The 16,560-nt window shown below is 38.4% G+C and overlaps 1 protein-coding gene across 5 annotated transcripts in view; it reads right to left on the bottom strand.

Moving 5' to 3' along the window:
* The window catches only part of FAM168A (family with sequence similarity 168 member A), a 243,745-nt gene that overhangs the window by 181,035 nt on the left and 46,150 nt on the right, over positions 1 to 16,560 (bottom strand). The window lies entirely within an intron of this gene.

Raw genomic sequence — 16,560 nt, 5'->3', positions numbered from 1 at the left:
TATATCCAGTCTTTTTTTCACTTATTTCTAGACTGGGTAAGAAAACTGATGCTCCAATCTGTCAAAATACTATTATCACTGAATAAAAAACAAAAACCAAAATACAATATTTGTGTACAACATTTATGAAGTTCTTTCTCATGCCTTAAATAATTATTCATGATTACTGACATTATTATTGATATTATTATTGACAAATAATTTTTTTTTAAAGATTTTATTTATTTGTCAGAGAGAGAGAGGGCAAGAGTGAGCACAGGCAGATAGAGTGGCAGGCAGAGGCAGAGGGAGAAGCAGGCTCCCTGCTGAGCAAGGAGCCCGATGTGGGACTCGATCCCAGGACTCTGGGATCATGACCTGAGCCGAAAGCAGCCGCTTAACCAACTGAGCCACCCAGGCGTCCCTTGACAATAATTATTGACATGATTATTCTCACTTTAGAGGGTAAAAAACCTGAAATTCAGAGTACTTAAACAACTTTCCCCAAGTCAGAGAGCTAGTAAGTGGCTGAGCTGGAGTTCAAATCTAGGTTTTCTGACTCTACATCTAGAATCTTCCACACACCAAACCCATTCCTCTTCAGAAATAAGCTCAGGTGTCTACTCCTCCAAGAACTCTTCCCTGAAAAAGGTACTAACACCTCCCTCTTTGCTAGTTATTTTACAGCATCTATAAAACACTGAATGTAATGTATTTGTTTATACCTTTTCCCTTGCACCAGGGAGCCCCTTGGAGACAGAGACCACATCCTACTCATCTCATCAGAACCTACCTAGCACATGGGGTGCCTGGGTGGCTCAACTGGTTAAGCGTCTGACTCTTAATCTCAGCTCAGGTCTTGATCCAGGGTCATGAGCTCAACCCTTAGAAGAAAGAAAAGAAAAGGAAAGGGAAAAGGAAAAAGAAAAAGAGAAAAAAATAGGAGAAGGAAAGAAAGAAAAAAGAGCTTACCTAGCACAGAGTGTAACACCCATGTTAACTAAATGAATGCATCCATAAATGATTATTTTTAACCGCTACTAAGACTTTAGTTAGCAAAACCTTTTTTGGTTTTTTTTGGAAGCCATAATTTAAATTACCTGTCAGGAACCACTAAGGGCTTAACAAGACAGTCATAAAACCCCACATTTCCTGAAGTCTCAGTCATCCCACCACCATAACTGATAAGTCAAATCCTATATTTAGGGTCAAAAAATCAAATGCACAAGCTGAGTACTGATAAAATTTAATTTTGTGGCATTTGTTTTATGTTACCTAAAAGTTAAAACTGACCCAAAGGTTAGTAAAGAGGAAACTTGGAAGCACAGAAAAGAACCAAGAGTTAGAAAAGCAATCAAAAGGTCCCAACTTCTTCATTTACCAATAAAACTTTGACTCATTTCAAGTGAGAGTCTAGGATCTATCACAAATCAAGTTCTAAGAATCTACAGGTCTACTGCGAATGGCTCCACTGATCCCACCACGGACAAAGAACAGCATGAGAGTGGACTGAAGTGTAGCAGAGACAAGACTGGGGGGAGGGGGATCAGAAAAGCCATTCTACAAAAATTAAGCCTAGAACAATATGGAGTAAATGCAGCCAGTTGGGAAATTACAGCTGCTAACAGACTAGACAGAAACTATGGACTCACTCAACAAGATCTTACTGATGTCCGAGTTCCAAAAATGGGCCGTTGAGAAAAAAGGTGATCAGATACAATCCCTGCTCCTTGCAAGTGGAGGAAATCAATAGATAATAAATATACAATTACAATCAAAGCAACCCAGAGATAGGGTACCCAATCCCAACCTAAAAATCAAGGAAAGCTTTCTAGAAAAGGTTAACTCCTAAACTAAGCCTTCAAGTCCAAGTAGGAGTTAGGTCAATTAAGATTTACAAAGAGATTAGGGACCCCTGGGTGGCTCAGTCTGTTAAGCCTCTGCCTTTAGCTCAGGTCATGATCCCAGAATCCTGGGATCGAGTCCCACATCGGGCTCCTTGCTCAGTGGGAAGCCTGCTCTGTCTGCCTGCCTCTCTGCCTGATTGTGCGCTCTCGCTCGCTCTCTCGCTCTCTCTCTCTCTCTCTGACAAATAAATAAATAAAATCTTAAAAAAAAAAAAAAAGATTTACAAAGAGATGTCCAGGCCCAAAGAGGAACGTCAAAGACACTGAAACAAGAGGCATGGCAGGCACATCTGGAGAACTGAAAACACAGCACAGTGTACATTTCATTAGTATTAGAGATAAAATGTGTAACACAGGAGGAGAGGCAAATAATGACAGTCAAGAGGGAGACAGGGAAAGGTTATTTAACAAACTGTCTTATATACTGTATTAGGGAACCTAGACCTCATCTCAAAGGTTTTAAGTGTTCAAGAGTTTCATGCTAACTCCCATCTAGGAGACAGTATACTTACACTGATACTTCACTGAAGGGGTGTCAGGCTTTCAGATATGTTCATTTAGAACAGGTAAGTTTTCCTCTCCATAACTCCACAGCTTGACCAAAATGTACTGTCTAAGCCATAAGTCCAAAAAAGATGCATACTACCACCACCATAAATAAGTGCAGAAAATTAAAAAAAAACACATGCCTCTTTGGTTCTGGGTACTATGGAGAAATACTGCATCTTCTCACTGATGACTAGTATAGTTAGAAAAAATTTAGAAAGGGGTATTTGTCACATTCACTGACATTTTTAAATTAGAAAAAACTATCAACCTCTGTGAACTCTCCAGAACAATCCAACCTATTTCATCTAGACTACAAGGTTTAAAAAGTTGATGGAGAGTTAAAGGTCATCATATCTGCTCTGCTCTGGCTCACCAAGAAATTCAGGCAAAGAGCGAAAATTAGAGCTTCATTGCCAGGAAGACCAAGCAAACTACAATCAGAAAACAAATCCCAAAATACAAAACCCAATAAATTCAGTGCTTTATTTCTATAATATAAATCTTTAGGGGCACCTAGGCTGGCTCAGTCAGTGGAATATATGTGACTCTTGATCTTGGGGTTGTGAGTTCAAGACATATATTGGGTGTAGAGATTACTTAAAAATTTTTTTTTCATCTTTAAAAAATGCTTTAAAAATAAAAACATTGTTCCAATAAGTCATATTAAATCCTATACTTCATTCTAGAAGGATAATATGAATAACAGCTAGCATTTATTGAGTAATTAATATATGCTAAACATGGTATTAAGATTTTTATATGAATTACTTCATTCAATCCTCATAACTACCAGGAATTATCTGCTAATATTACCGCCCTTCTATTTTCTTCTTAATTTTACTTATTTATTTGAGAGAGAGAGTATGTGAAAGCACAAGCAGGGGGAGCAGCAGTGGGAGAGGGAGAAGGAGGTTCCCTGCTGAGCAGGGACCACCTCCCTCCCCACAATGTGGGGCTCATCCCAGGACCCTGGGATCATGACCTGAACCAGAGGCAGATGTTTAACTGCCTAAGCCACCCAGGCACCCCTGCCCTTCTCCTTTTAAAGATTAAAAAAACAAGGCACAGAAAAGTGCCATGTCCAAGGTCTCACAGCTAGTAAGGGGGAAAGCAAGAGCAAAATAGATGTACTACCTATTTCTGAAGATATCAGTAACAATGCAAGGAAAGTTCACCCTATTATATCTCTTCAATTCCTAAATATCCAAATTAAATAATTTTATAGAGCTTATCACCAAGAAGGTTAACCTTTTCCCCCACAGCAAATGGTGACCAGACCGTAGAGGGCAAACTTTGTGGCATCAATATCAATCTACACAGTAGCCCAGAGGGATTAGGTTACATCCCACTCTGTGGATTTTTTTTTTTTAAGATTTTATTTATTTATTTGGCAGAGAGAGAGAAAGAGAAAGACGGAGAGGGAGAGCACAGCCAGGGGGAGTGGCAGAGGGAGCAGCAAACTCCCCACTGAGCAGGGAGCCCGAAGGCTCGGTCCCAGGACCCTGGGATCATGACCTGAGACAAAGGCAAATGCTTAACCAACTGAGCCACCCAGGCACCCCTACATCCTACTCTGTAAAAACTGGTTCACTCATTTATAACTGACTCATTTGTTAAACCAAATGTACTAAGCTTTACTAGGTCCCAGGTATCAAAGATATACAAATGATCACTAAGACACTGTCCTTGAAAGATAGCAAAGCACTCAGGCTTTGGAGACAGAAAAGTCTAGGAATAAATTTCACACTAATTACTTACTGGCTCATGGACCCGAGCAGCTTCCACATCTCTGAGCCTAAGTTTTCTCTTGTATAAAATAATTGTGACCACCCTACAGGATAATTGTGAGTTTAAATAAGATAACATACATAAAGGACTAGCACAATGTAGATACACAATGAATGTTCATTTTCCCCTCAGAACTGAGGTTCCGGGCTGTTTAAGCGTGCTGACAGAGGGCACCTGGGTGTCTCAGTCAGTCAAGTGTCTGCCTTCAGCTGGGGTCATGAGCCCAGGGTCCTGGCATTGAGCCCCACCCACACTGGACTCCCTACTCAGTGGGGAGTCTGCTTCTCCCTCTGACCCTCCCCCTACTCGTGATCTCTCTCTCTCTTTCTCTCTCTCAAAAAAATAAAATCTTCAAAAAGAAAAAAAAAGCATGCTAGCAGAAAGGTAAAATAATGCTTAGCACTACAACTTGTCTAACCTACCTCCTCCATTCTCCCCTGCCCAATCACAGTGAAAAACCTAAGTCATTATGCAACAACAGTACTTGGCAGTGGCTTCATCTGCATCTTTTTTCTTTTTCTATTGCAAATTATCCAAGTTAAAAGCAAAAAGACTAAATACACCTAGAGAACCACTTTTATGCCTAGTTATGCACCATTCTCTAAAGGCCATTTCACACCTTTCCTTCCCCACAAGGTGGTGAAGAATAAGTACCAAGTCCATTGATTTTCTAACATCCTGACAAACCTGTGAAACTGCTCAACTCTAAAGTATTTTGGTTCTACTAAGCCAAGGAAAAACGAACTGCATTCATGCTGGCTGTCAAACAGTATTGTTAGTAAAGGTTTAACAAAACCATCTACTCCCTCAGTAAGAAATAAGTAAAGTCTGGAAACATAATCATACTAATAAATAAAAACACACCATCTTGTACTGAATGAAGGCAGTGACACCAAACTATAATAGTATCTATACATTCTTCATAACCATGCCAAAAAAAAGAGAGTTTCAGTTTCACTAAAGAATGTTCTTGATGAAGCCACAAAAATGATTAATTTTATTAATCTCAATCATTAACTACACGTTTTTAATTTCTGTGATGAAATGGAAAGTACACATAAAGCACTTTTCCTGCATACCAAAGTACAAGAATTGTCTCAAAGAAAAGCATTAAAGCACTTGTGCAATTAAGTTCCAAGCTGAACTAGCTTTTTTCATGAAACACCATTTTTACTTGAAAGAACAACTGGCAGACAAACTATGATTATTCAGACTTCCATGTTCAGCAGACACTTTTTCAAAAATGAACAATGTGAGTCTCACTTCATGGAAAACAACTGTCACTATTTCTTGCCAATGCTAAAATTTAAGCTTTGAAGCAAAAATTAGAAAAGACTTGTCTGATCAAATTGGTGGAAATAGGGGTGCCTGGGTGGCTCAGTGGGTTAAGCCTCTGCCTTCGGCTCAGGTCATGATCTCAGGGTCTTGGGATCGAGCCCCGCATCGGGCTCTCTGCTCCGCGGAGAGCCTGCTTCCCTCTCTCTCTTTCTGCCTGCCTCTCTGCCTACTTGTGATCTGTCAAATCAATAAATAAAATCTTAAAAAAAAAAAAAAGATTGGTGGAAATATGAACTAATGTGATTTTTTTGACATTATGTATTAGAATGCATTAACATTTAGAAGATCTGCATAATTCAGTAAACCAGTATTTTCCAAATGACCAATGCATGATGCTACAAAATCATTCACAGGTAGATCACTCAAAGTACAAAACAAACTGATGGTTTTAATGTAATACAATATGAAAAGCTCACTGATACAGTTTCAGATTCTATAACATAATGGACCTTCAAGAAACTAACAGTTGTCAAGTTTTGGTGTAGTATCAAAAACTAATATCCACAATTATCTAAAAAGGCAATTAAAACAGTCCTTCCTCTTCTAGCCACATTATCTATGTGGGACTAGATTTTTTTAATATATTACATACAAAACAATCAATTGCAAAACATTTAATGTAGAAGCAGATATATATCCAGTCAGGTGTCAACTATACTCCAATTAAAAACAATAAATTTTAAATATATATATATATATATGTGTGTGTGTGTGTGTGTGTGTGTGTATCCAGACGGTAAAAAGACTGGGAAAATGTAAAATATTATCCTTCTAACAGTTCTGACTTGGAATAATATAATTACTTTCATAAAAATATGCTAATATTTAATATATTTGGTATTTTTAAGTAAGTTAATACTTTTTAAATTTCAGGGGTTTTGGGGCGCCTAGGTGGCTCAGTGGGTTAAAGCCTCTGCCTTCAGCTCAGGTCATGATCTCAGAGTCCTGGGATCGAGCCCCACATTGGGCTCTCTGCTCAGTGGGGAGCCTGCTTCCTCCTCTCTCTCTCTCTCTGCCTGCCTCTCTGCTTACTTGTGATCTCTGTCAAATAAATAAATAAAATCTTTAAAAATAAAATAAAATAAATTTCAGGGTTTTTTTGGGGTTTTTTGGGGTTTTTTGGTAATCTTTACACCCAATATGGAGCTCAAACTCACAATCCCAAGATCAAGAGTAGCATGCTCTTCCAACTGAGACGGCCAGGTGCCCCCAGTTTTAATCTTTAATACAGCAAAATTGATAGATAAAACCCACAAATGAAGGCTCTTTGTAGTCTTCAATAATTAGCAAGAGTGAAGATACTAAAATGCTTGAGAACTACTGCTAGTATGTCAATGAGCATAAACAATCTATTGTTATACATAAGAATGTAAATAAATCACAGTTGAGTGCAAAAAGCCAGTCATATCTTATGAAAGTTCAAATAAGCAAAAATAATCTATGGTATTAGAAGTCAGAATATTGGTTATCTTGGAGGAAGGGGAAACATTCCTTTTCTTTTTTCTTTTTATTTATTTATTTATTTATTTATTCATCAGAGTGAGAGAGAGAGAAAAAGAGAGAGTGTATACAAGCAGGGAGAACAGCAGGCAGAGAGAACAGCAGGCTCTCCACTGAGCAAGGAGCCTGATGTGGGGCTCCATCCCAGGATCTTGGGATCACGACCTGAGCCAAAGGCAGATGCCCAACTGACTGAGCCACCCAGGCGTCCCAGGTTCCCTTTCTTGATCTGAGTGCTGGTTATACTTTCTGTGCACTTTTTTCTATATAGGTTACATACATCTCAATACAACTTATTTTTTTAATTCCAATATAATTAACATGCAGTATTATATTAGTTTCAGGTGCATAATATAGTGATACAACAATTCTATACACTACTTAGTGCTCATCATAATAAATATACTCTTAATCCCCTTCACCTGTTTCACTCCCCCCATACAACTTCTTTTTAATTTATACATTCTATATAAACATACACACATACACAACCAACCTTAGGTTCATCTACAAAAGTTCTGTTAGCACTGGTTGGAGTGGAACTGGGGCATGTCTTTTCATCTTTCTTTTTTTTAAACAGCTCCTCCGGTGATTCTAATGTGTAGCCAAATACTTACCACTCATCTAAGTAGACTAAAAAATACTGACCTCAGAGTTTAAAACTACGGAGGACTTTGGAACAAGGCAGATTAGATTTTTAATACTTGCTCTCTTCTCTTCCTGGCTATGTAACCAAATGCAAGCTACTTTATCCCTACAAGCCACAGTTGCTTCAGTTTCCTCTTCTGTAAAATAGGCACAATACCCTATAAAGGGTAAACGTGACAATTAAATTATATAGGGAAAGAAAATACCCAGCACATTACCTATTACAAATACTCAAGTTTCAGGTCCCTTTTATCTTTGCATCTTCATCCCTACTAGTCCTAAGGCCAGTCAAATTACCCTTGAGTCTTGATTTCTTCATCCTTAAGGAAAATAATTCAACATGACACACCTATGCACTACAGGTCAAGTAAAATACAAAAATTATGTTTGCAGGGGTGCAGGGGTGGCTCAGCCTGTTACGTGTCTACCTTCGGTTCAGGTCAAGCCCCGCATCAGGATCCCTGCTCTGCAGGAAGCCTGCTTCTCCCTCTCCCACTCCCCCTGCTTATGTTCCTTCTCTCCCTGTGTCAAAAAATAAATAAAATCTTTAAAGAAATAAAATAAAATTATGTTTGCAGAAATATATTTACAGATAGAGATTTTTGCTCTAAATTCAAAATAAAAGAAGAAGGACAAATTAGAAAACTATGATATGTGGGGCACCTGGGTGTTCAGTCAGTTGAATGTCCAGCTCTTGGTTTCACTTCAGGTCATGATCTTGGGGTGGTGACACTGAGCCCCATGTAGGATTTCTCACTCAGTGCAGAGTCCACTGGAGATATTCTCTCTCTCCCTCTCCCTCTGCCCCTTCCCTATGCCCCTCTCCCAACTCACAGAAGCACGTACTCTCTCTAATAATAAATAAAATCTTAAAAAAAAAAACTAGGCTATGTGAAAAAATGATAAAACAAAGGCTAGAAAATATGAGCATCAGCAGAAACAGTCAAGCTTGAAGGACATGATCAGAAAGCAAATAAAGATCATAATCTTGAGTCAGTCAGGGATTGAAATATACTGTAAAAAATTTATCAGCCACAATTCCTTCAAAATCTTCATATCTGGGGTGCCTGGTGGCTCAGTCAGTTGAACATCTGACTCTTGATTTTGGCTCAGGTCACAATCTCAGGGTCATGGGATTCAGTTCCTTGCTCAGTAGGGAGTATGCTGGTGATTCTCTCTCTCTCCCCCTCTCACTCTACCCCTCTCCTCACCACGCTCTTGGCTCACATTCTCTCTTGAATAAATAAACAGGGGTACCTGGGTGGCTCAGTTGGTTAAGCATCTGTCTCCAGCTCAGATCATGATCCCTGGTCCTGGGATCAAGCCCTGTCAGGATCCCTGCTCAGTGGGGAGTCTGCTTCTCCCTCTCCCCCTATCTCCCCCACCACTTAATGCTCTCTCTCAGTTAAGTAAATAAAATATTTTTTTAAATAACAAAAAAAAAAATAAATATTTAAAATAAATATTTAAAAAGAAAATGTCCATATCTAAGAAAAAACACAATCTATATCATCATAAAAATAGGCATATTCTGGGGCGCCTGGGTGGCTCAGTGGGTTAAGCCGCTGCCTTCAGCTCAGGTCATGACCTCAGAGTCCTGGGATCGAGTCCCGCATCGGGCTCTCTGCTCAGCGGGGAGCCTGCTTCCTCCAGTCTCTCTGCCTGCCTCTCTGCCTGCTTGTGATCTCTCTCTGTCAAATAAATAAATAAAATCTTAAAAAAAAAAAATAGGCATATTCTGACAGGACCCAGATATCTGCTTAAAGTGGGAGGAAGGGGAGTTGTATTGGAGCTTTATAAACCAAAGTGTCCTTACAACATCTTCATGCAAAGATCAATGGCCCATTTAATAAAATGTCCAACTTTTAGATAAACAGCATGGTAGTTTGACCATAAAATTCCTGTATAATTGTTCTCTACACTAAAGATATGTATAATTACCCAAGGCACTAAATTTTATAATAAATAAAACAAGGGGCGCCTGGATGGCTTAGTCATTAAGCATCTGCCTTCGGCTCAGGTCATGATCCTAGGGTCCTGGGATTGAGCCCCAACATCAGGCTTCCTGCTCTCCACTGTGTCTCTCTCTCTGTCAAATAAATAAAATCTTTTTAAAATAATAGTAATAATAAATAAAACAAGAAATATGACCTTGTCTTAATCTCTTTGATCTTCAATATTCTACAACTTAAAGTTTGATTTCTGATAGCCTGTGAGTTAAGAATGAAACATAAGAGGAGAAAAGAGGAAGAGCAGGAAGAAGATGGGGAGGGAAAGGAGGAAAAGGAAAAGAAGAAGTAATATAGACTGCATGTGACCCACAAAGCCTAAAATTTTTACTGAAAGCATTTACCAACTCCTGAATATACCCTCTTACTATCTTCTACTTCTGAACCTTGTGCTACACACCATCATCATCACTAAACCCTTTATCAATCCAATTAAATTCTAAATTCCATTCTAAACAAAGTAAAAAACCACATCGAAAAAAATACCACCTCACTCCTAAGTAGAATCTCATAGTACTGGCTTATCATCTGTCCTTACTAGGTTCAGGGCACTCGCTACTTGGGATGCACCCTCCAGGAGCAAAAACTATGACGAGGACAGGAGTCCCTGTCATCAAGACACTTAGAGTTAACTGAAGTAGCAAACAAAAACAGTTGACTTACATAACAGAGTATCATGACAGAAGCATGCACTGGATGACCCCCGGAACAAAATGGGGCACTTAGGGCAATCTTAAGGGTTCTGAAAGGTTTCTTAGGAGAGATGTACCCAACCCCCAGGAAAAATGGCACGAACAAAGGTCTGAAATTGCAAGGTGTCTGTAGGAACTACACGCTACTCAGTATTATCAACCATAGGAAGAGTATAGGTAGGAGAAGTACACAAGAACAGGTCACAAAAGGCCTAATAGGTTATGCTAAGGAGCTAGCATAGAAGTCCTAATAGTCATGCTAAGGAGCTTAGACTTTAGAGCCAATAAAAGGATTTAAGCAAGAGAATGATGAAGACATATACATCTACTGGATACGTTCTAGCTGCTGAGTGAAAGGTTTACTAGATGGGTAATACAGAAACCAGTTAGGAGACTACTGTACTTGTCCAGGTGGGATCAGGGTCTGAACTAAGGTGGTAATTAGGAAAGGAAAGGAAAGGAAAGATGAATTTCAGAAATACTTAGTTAGATTTATTTTTGGCTGTGAGAGATAAGGGAGAAGACTAAGGGCACAAGAATATGCAATGGGAAAAAGACCGTCTCTTCGACAAATGGTGTTGGGAAAACTAGACAGCTACATACAAAAGAATGAAACTGGGCTACTTTCTTACAGCATACACAAAAATAAACTCAAAATGGATAAGGACTTAAATGTGAGACCTAAAACCTTAAAAATTCTAGAGGAGAGCGGAGGTTGTAATTTCTCTGACATGGGCCATAGTGAGATTTTTCTAGAAATGTCTCCTGAGGCAAGGGAAATAAAAGCAAAAACAAACTACTGGGACTAAATCAACATAAAAAGCTTCTGCACAGCAAAGGAAACAAAAGACAATCTATTGAATGGGAAATGATAGTTGCAAATGACATATTCAATAAATGATTAGTTTCCAAGATATATATAAAGAACTTATACAACATCAAAAAATAATAATAATCCAATTTAAAAACAGACATTTCTTAAAGGACATACAGATGGCCAACAGATACATGAAAAGATGCTCAACATCATTAATCATCAGGGAAATGCAAATCAAAACCACAATGAGATATCACCTCACACCTGCCAAGCAAGAAACAACAAGTGTTGGCAAGAATGTGGAGAAAAAGGAACACTTGTGCACTGTTGGTGGGAATGCAAACTGGTGTAGTCACTGTGGAAAACAGTATGGAGGTTTCTCAAAGAGTTAAAAATAGAACTACTCAATGATCCAGTAATTCCATTACTGAGTATTTACCCAAGGAATACAAAAACACTAATTCAAAAGGATACATGCAGCCCTATGTTTACTGCAGCATTAGTTACAACAGCCAAATTATGGAAGCAGTCCAGGTGTCTGTCAACAGATGAATGGATAAAGAAGATGTGGTATTTATACACAATGGAATATTACTCAGCCATAAAAAAAAACTGCCATTTGCTACAACATGGATAGATCTAGAAGGTGCAATGCTAAGTGAAATAAATCAGAGAAAGACAAATACTATACGATTCCACTCACGTGTGGAATTTAAGAACAAAACAAAGAAAAAAAAGAAACCAAAAAAAGACTCTTAACTATGGAAAACAAGCCAAGAACTAACAGAGAGGAGGTGGCAGGGGGTGGGGGCGGGGGGGGGGGGTAAGGGTGAACAGAGAAGGGGGTTAAGAGTACACTTAACATGATGAGCACTGAGTAACAGGAGGAATTGTTGAATCACTGTATTGTACCACTGAAACTAATATAACACTGTATGTTGATGATATTGGAATTAAAACTAAAAAAAAAAAAAAAGATATGGCACAGATTCATTAGCCTGTATGATTGGATGGAGTGCATTTAAGCTACAAAACTACAGGAAGAGACGATTTTAACTTTTTGTTTGGGGAGGGGTACAGAATGGAAGAGATTAGAAGTGGACAGGAAAATGAACTATGTTTCAGACCTATTGAATCTGAGGTAGATCTAAATAGATATATGTAGATAGCCAAAAGCCAGTGACATTTACAAGTCTGGAGCTCAGCAGAGAGCTCCAAGCTGGAGATATTTCATCAGCCTATAGGTAGCAATTAAAGCCAACAGAATGGGCAAGACTACTTAAGGAAAGAATCTAAAAAAGTCCAATGAGGGGCACTTGGGTGGCTCAGTGGGTTAACGTCTCTGCCATTGGCTCAGGTCATGATCCCAGGGTCCTGGGATCAAGCCCCGCATTGGGCTCTCTGATCAGTGGGGAGCCTGCTTCACCCTCCCTCTCTCTCTGCCTACTTATGCTCTCTGTCAAATAAATAAATAAAATCTTAAAAAAAAAAAAAACTTTAAAAAAAAAAAAGTCCAGTGAGCCAAGGAGCCAACCCTAAGAAATATCAACGTTTACTAAGAGAGCAAAAACAATAAAGATTTCTTCTTAAATACCAGCTAGTTTCAATAGCTTCAAAAATCTCTTCCTGCTAAACAACAAACTGGAAAGAACAAAAACCAAAAAACCTGTTCACTAGTACAACTTGTCTAATGGACAAAGTAAAGATTAAGAAATTCAGTAGAAGAGGGCTTTCCAGGTAAAAGAAATAGAATACAGAAAGAACAGGAGCATGACAGTACAATATATTTGGGGATTTGCTTATTTGGTCTTACAGTAGGTATGCATGTTAGAAAGACCTTAAAAAGGGGGTACAGACCAAGGCCTACAAGAACACTGGGAGGGAACAATCAAGATTGTGGTTTGATTTCATGAACCTTTCTTAAGCTCTCCTTAGCAACACATCCAAATCTCCTTTAAGTCTCACCTCAAGCATTAACTCCTTCAAGCACCTCTCTCTTCCCTGCTCCCCCCAGGCAGATCAGGCCACAACCACCACCATCCCCTCCATGCCCATTGTTCATTCCCCCACTATAGCACTTATCCTACTAAGCTATGCTATGGCAATGTGTGGCATGTCTATCTTCCAAAAAAACTGACTATAAATTCCTTAAGAGTAGGGAAATTTAATTTTTGTATCCCATATTTCCAGCACTCCTTCACTGCCATCTAATCATCACTCAATATGTTATTTGTTGGACAGATGTCTTAAACATATCTGACGCAGACAAGACTACTAGCTCTTTGGCCTTGGAATGTACTGCAGTTGTGGATTTAGGTTTTTGTTCTGCTTTACTTGTGATAATATTAAAATAATGTAAAATGAGTGTGAGGAGATACAGCCCAGGAAAACACTGAATAACAAAAGAACAGCCTACAGGAAAATTTAAACAATTCATAAATTTTTTTTTTTTTTTTTTTTTTTTTGACAGAGAGAGATCACAAGTAGGCAGAGAGGCAGGCAGAGAGAGAGAGAGGAAGGGAAGCAGGCTCCCTGCTGAGCAGAGAGCCCGATGCGGGACTCGATCCCAGGACCCCGAGATCATGACCTGAGCCGAAGGCAGCGGCTTAACCCACTGAGCCACCCAGGCGCCCACAATTCATAAATTTAAACAATTCATAAGTAAAATAAAAATAATAGTCATAGCTACCATATTAAGTACCAATTATACGTGTGCCAGTCAAGGTTCCAGGTTCTCTGTCCTTCTTATCTTGTTTAACCCATAGGACAAATCAACAATGGAGTATTATCTCCCTTCTACACATGCACAGATAATTTATCTCACTTTACTACCCTATCTTGGTAATAAGTTACAGGTAGAAAACTGAGTTTTGTCAGGATAATGAAGAGCAAACATTGTATACTGCATTCTCCACTTCAATACAGCCTCAATTATTTCATTTTGAGCTAGCCAGCACAGTTAACAGCAGAACCATATCCCATAAATTAACTAGGAGAAAGTCTTCTAGCACCTTCTCTGCCCCAACAGTTTTCAAGTCTTAAGGGAGAAATTGTGAACTGTCCATATACTCCCGCCTCCAAGAAGAACCTTTCAGAAAAGCAATAAACCAAACATAACAAGCTTTGTACCTCTGCCTGGGGATTTCAATTTTATAAACTAGGAGGGGGGAAAAAAACCCTAACATTTATATAATCCTTTATAGTTTAAAAGGTATTTTCACATTTATTATCTCATTTGAAACCCATTTTACAGATAAGTAAACTGAAGCTCCAACAGACTATTAATGAATTTGATTTCATATCTCTTAGACAAAACATTCTTGGTGTTTATGTTGATGAATTCTGGTATCTAAGTGATGACTTCCTATTCATGGTACTCTCTGTACATCAGATGACAGACCCTCCTGGACAAACAGGAAAGGATCAATGTACTAGGCACAAAAAAACGCACAAAAATTCTGACCCGAAGAGTTAAGTGACTTATCAAAGTATGAAAGGAAGTGCTAAGGTGATAAAGAATTAGTATTTAGTAAATAAAGAACTGTCAATGAGGTACAAGCTCTAAGAAAGTGCTGTTTCACAGCTCACAAAGGCTGCTATTTACCCCCCTCCATTCCTATTTCCAAGTATGATTGACCCACATCTGGATAATCTGATTAGCCATAAATGCAAACTGGCTTCCTCTTGCTATCTAGACTATGCCTGTGTGTGTGTTCGTATGTGTACACACACATCTACTGATATGTGTATTTATTTTTTTATTTACACATACATATAAATAAGTATTGATAGATAATGGGATTATAGAAAATAATTTTGCCTCCTTTTACTTATTTTTTTAAAGATTATATTCATTTATTTATTTGACAGAGACACAGCAAGAGAGGGAACACAAGCAGGAGGAGTGGGAGAAGCAGGCTCCCTACCAAGCAGGGAGCCTGATGTGGGGCTCGAGCCCAGTACCCTGGGATCATGACCCGAGCTAAAGGCAGACGCTTAACAAATGAGCCACCCAGGAATCCCTCCTTTTACTTTTTATAATTTCCAACTTGTACCATGTGCATATGCTATTTTAATGGTGGAAGAAATAAAGCTCCTTTAAAGTTAAAAAATAATAGATAAAAATTGGGGCACCTGGGTGGCTCAGTCAGTTAACCACCTGCCTTGGGCTCAGGTCATAATCCCGGAGTCCTGGGACTGAGTCCCACATTTCTCTCCCCCTGCCCTTCCTCTCCGCTAGTGCGCATTCTCTCTCTCTCTCTCAAATAAATAAACCTCTTACAAAAAAAATAATAATAATAGATAAAAATAAAGCAAGTCACAGAAGAATATTTACACTATGATTCTATTTATATAAAGTTGCAAAGGTAAAAAAATATATATTGTTTAGAATATGCACTTGTTTTGGTAAAACTATAAAGAATAAAGACAAGAAAGTGAATGATTCACACAAAATTCAGGGAAGTGGTTACTTATGAGGAAGAGAAATGGAGAGACATTCAATCAGGCAGGAAATCACAAGAGGCTTTAAAGGTACTACAAATTTCCTTTTTAAGCCAAACAGGAAAAACATCGATCTTCAATTTGTTCCATTCCTTAAAGATGTATGTTATATGCACTTTATACTTACGGTTTAATTCCACAATTTAAAAAGATACAGAGTTAAGAAATCAGAATTTGGGAGCTGTAGCCCAGACTCTTCCACTTACTGTGCAACCTTGAGCAAGTCATTTAAACCCTCAGAGCAGTTTTTCTTCTTATTTTATAGACGAGGAAGCGAACAGCTAAGACATATGTTTAGTACTTTACTGATTAAAGTTCCTAGACTATGGGGCGCCTGGGTGGCTCAGTGGGTTAATGCCTCTGCCTTGAGCTCAGGTCATGATCTCAGGGTCCTGGGATAGAGCCCCACATCAGGCTCTTGCTCAACAGGGAGGCAGCTTCCCTCTCTCTCTCAGCCTGCCTCTCTGCCTACTTGTGATCTCTCTTGTCAAATAAATAAATAAATAAAATCTTTAAAAAAAATAAAATAAAATAAAGTTCCTAGACTACAAATATGCAAATATGTAAACATGAAAATATCCAGATAAACTGTGAGATGATAATCCAAAGTAATCCCTCTTTAATAAATTATAGAACATAATACCAAAAACTCAATGGAATGATATACAAGGCTATGCACATTCTAATATCTTCCTATCTCATAATAATGGCAACAGTATTTTTTATTTTTTTTAATTTAAATTTTATTATTTTTTTAAACATATATTTTGCAACAGTATTTTTTAATGTGTACTATGTAACCAACCAACCCACAGTGTTAAATACTTTCC

This window comes from Lutra lutra, chromosome 10, assembly GCF_902655055.1.
Source record: "Lutra lutra chromosome 10, mLutLut1.2, whole genome shotgun sequence".
Taxonomy (NCBI): Eukaryota; Metazoa; Chordata; class Mammalia; order Carnivora; family Mustelidae; genus Lutra; species Lutra lutra.
This window is presented reverse-complemented; position numbering and strand designations above follow the sequence as displayed.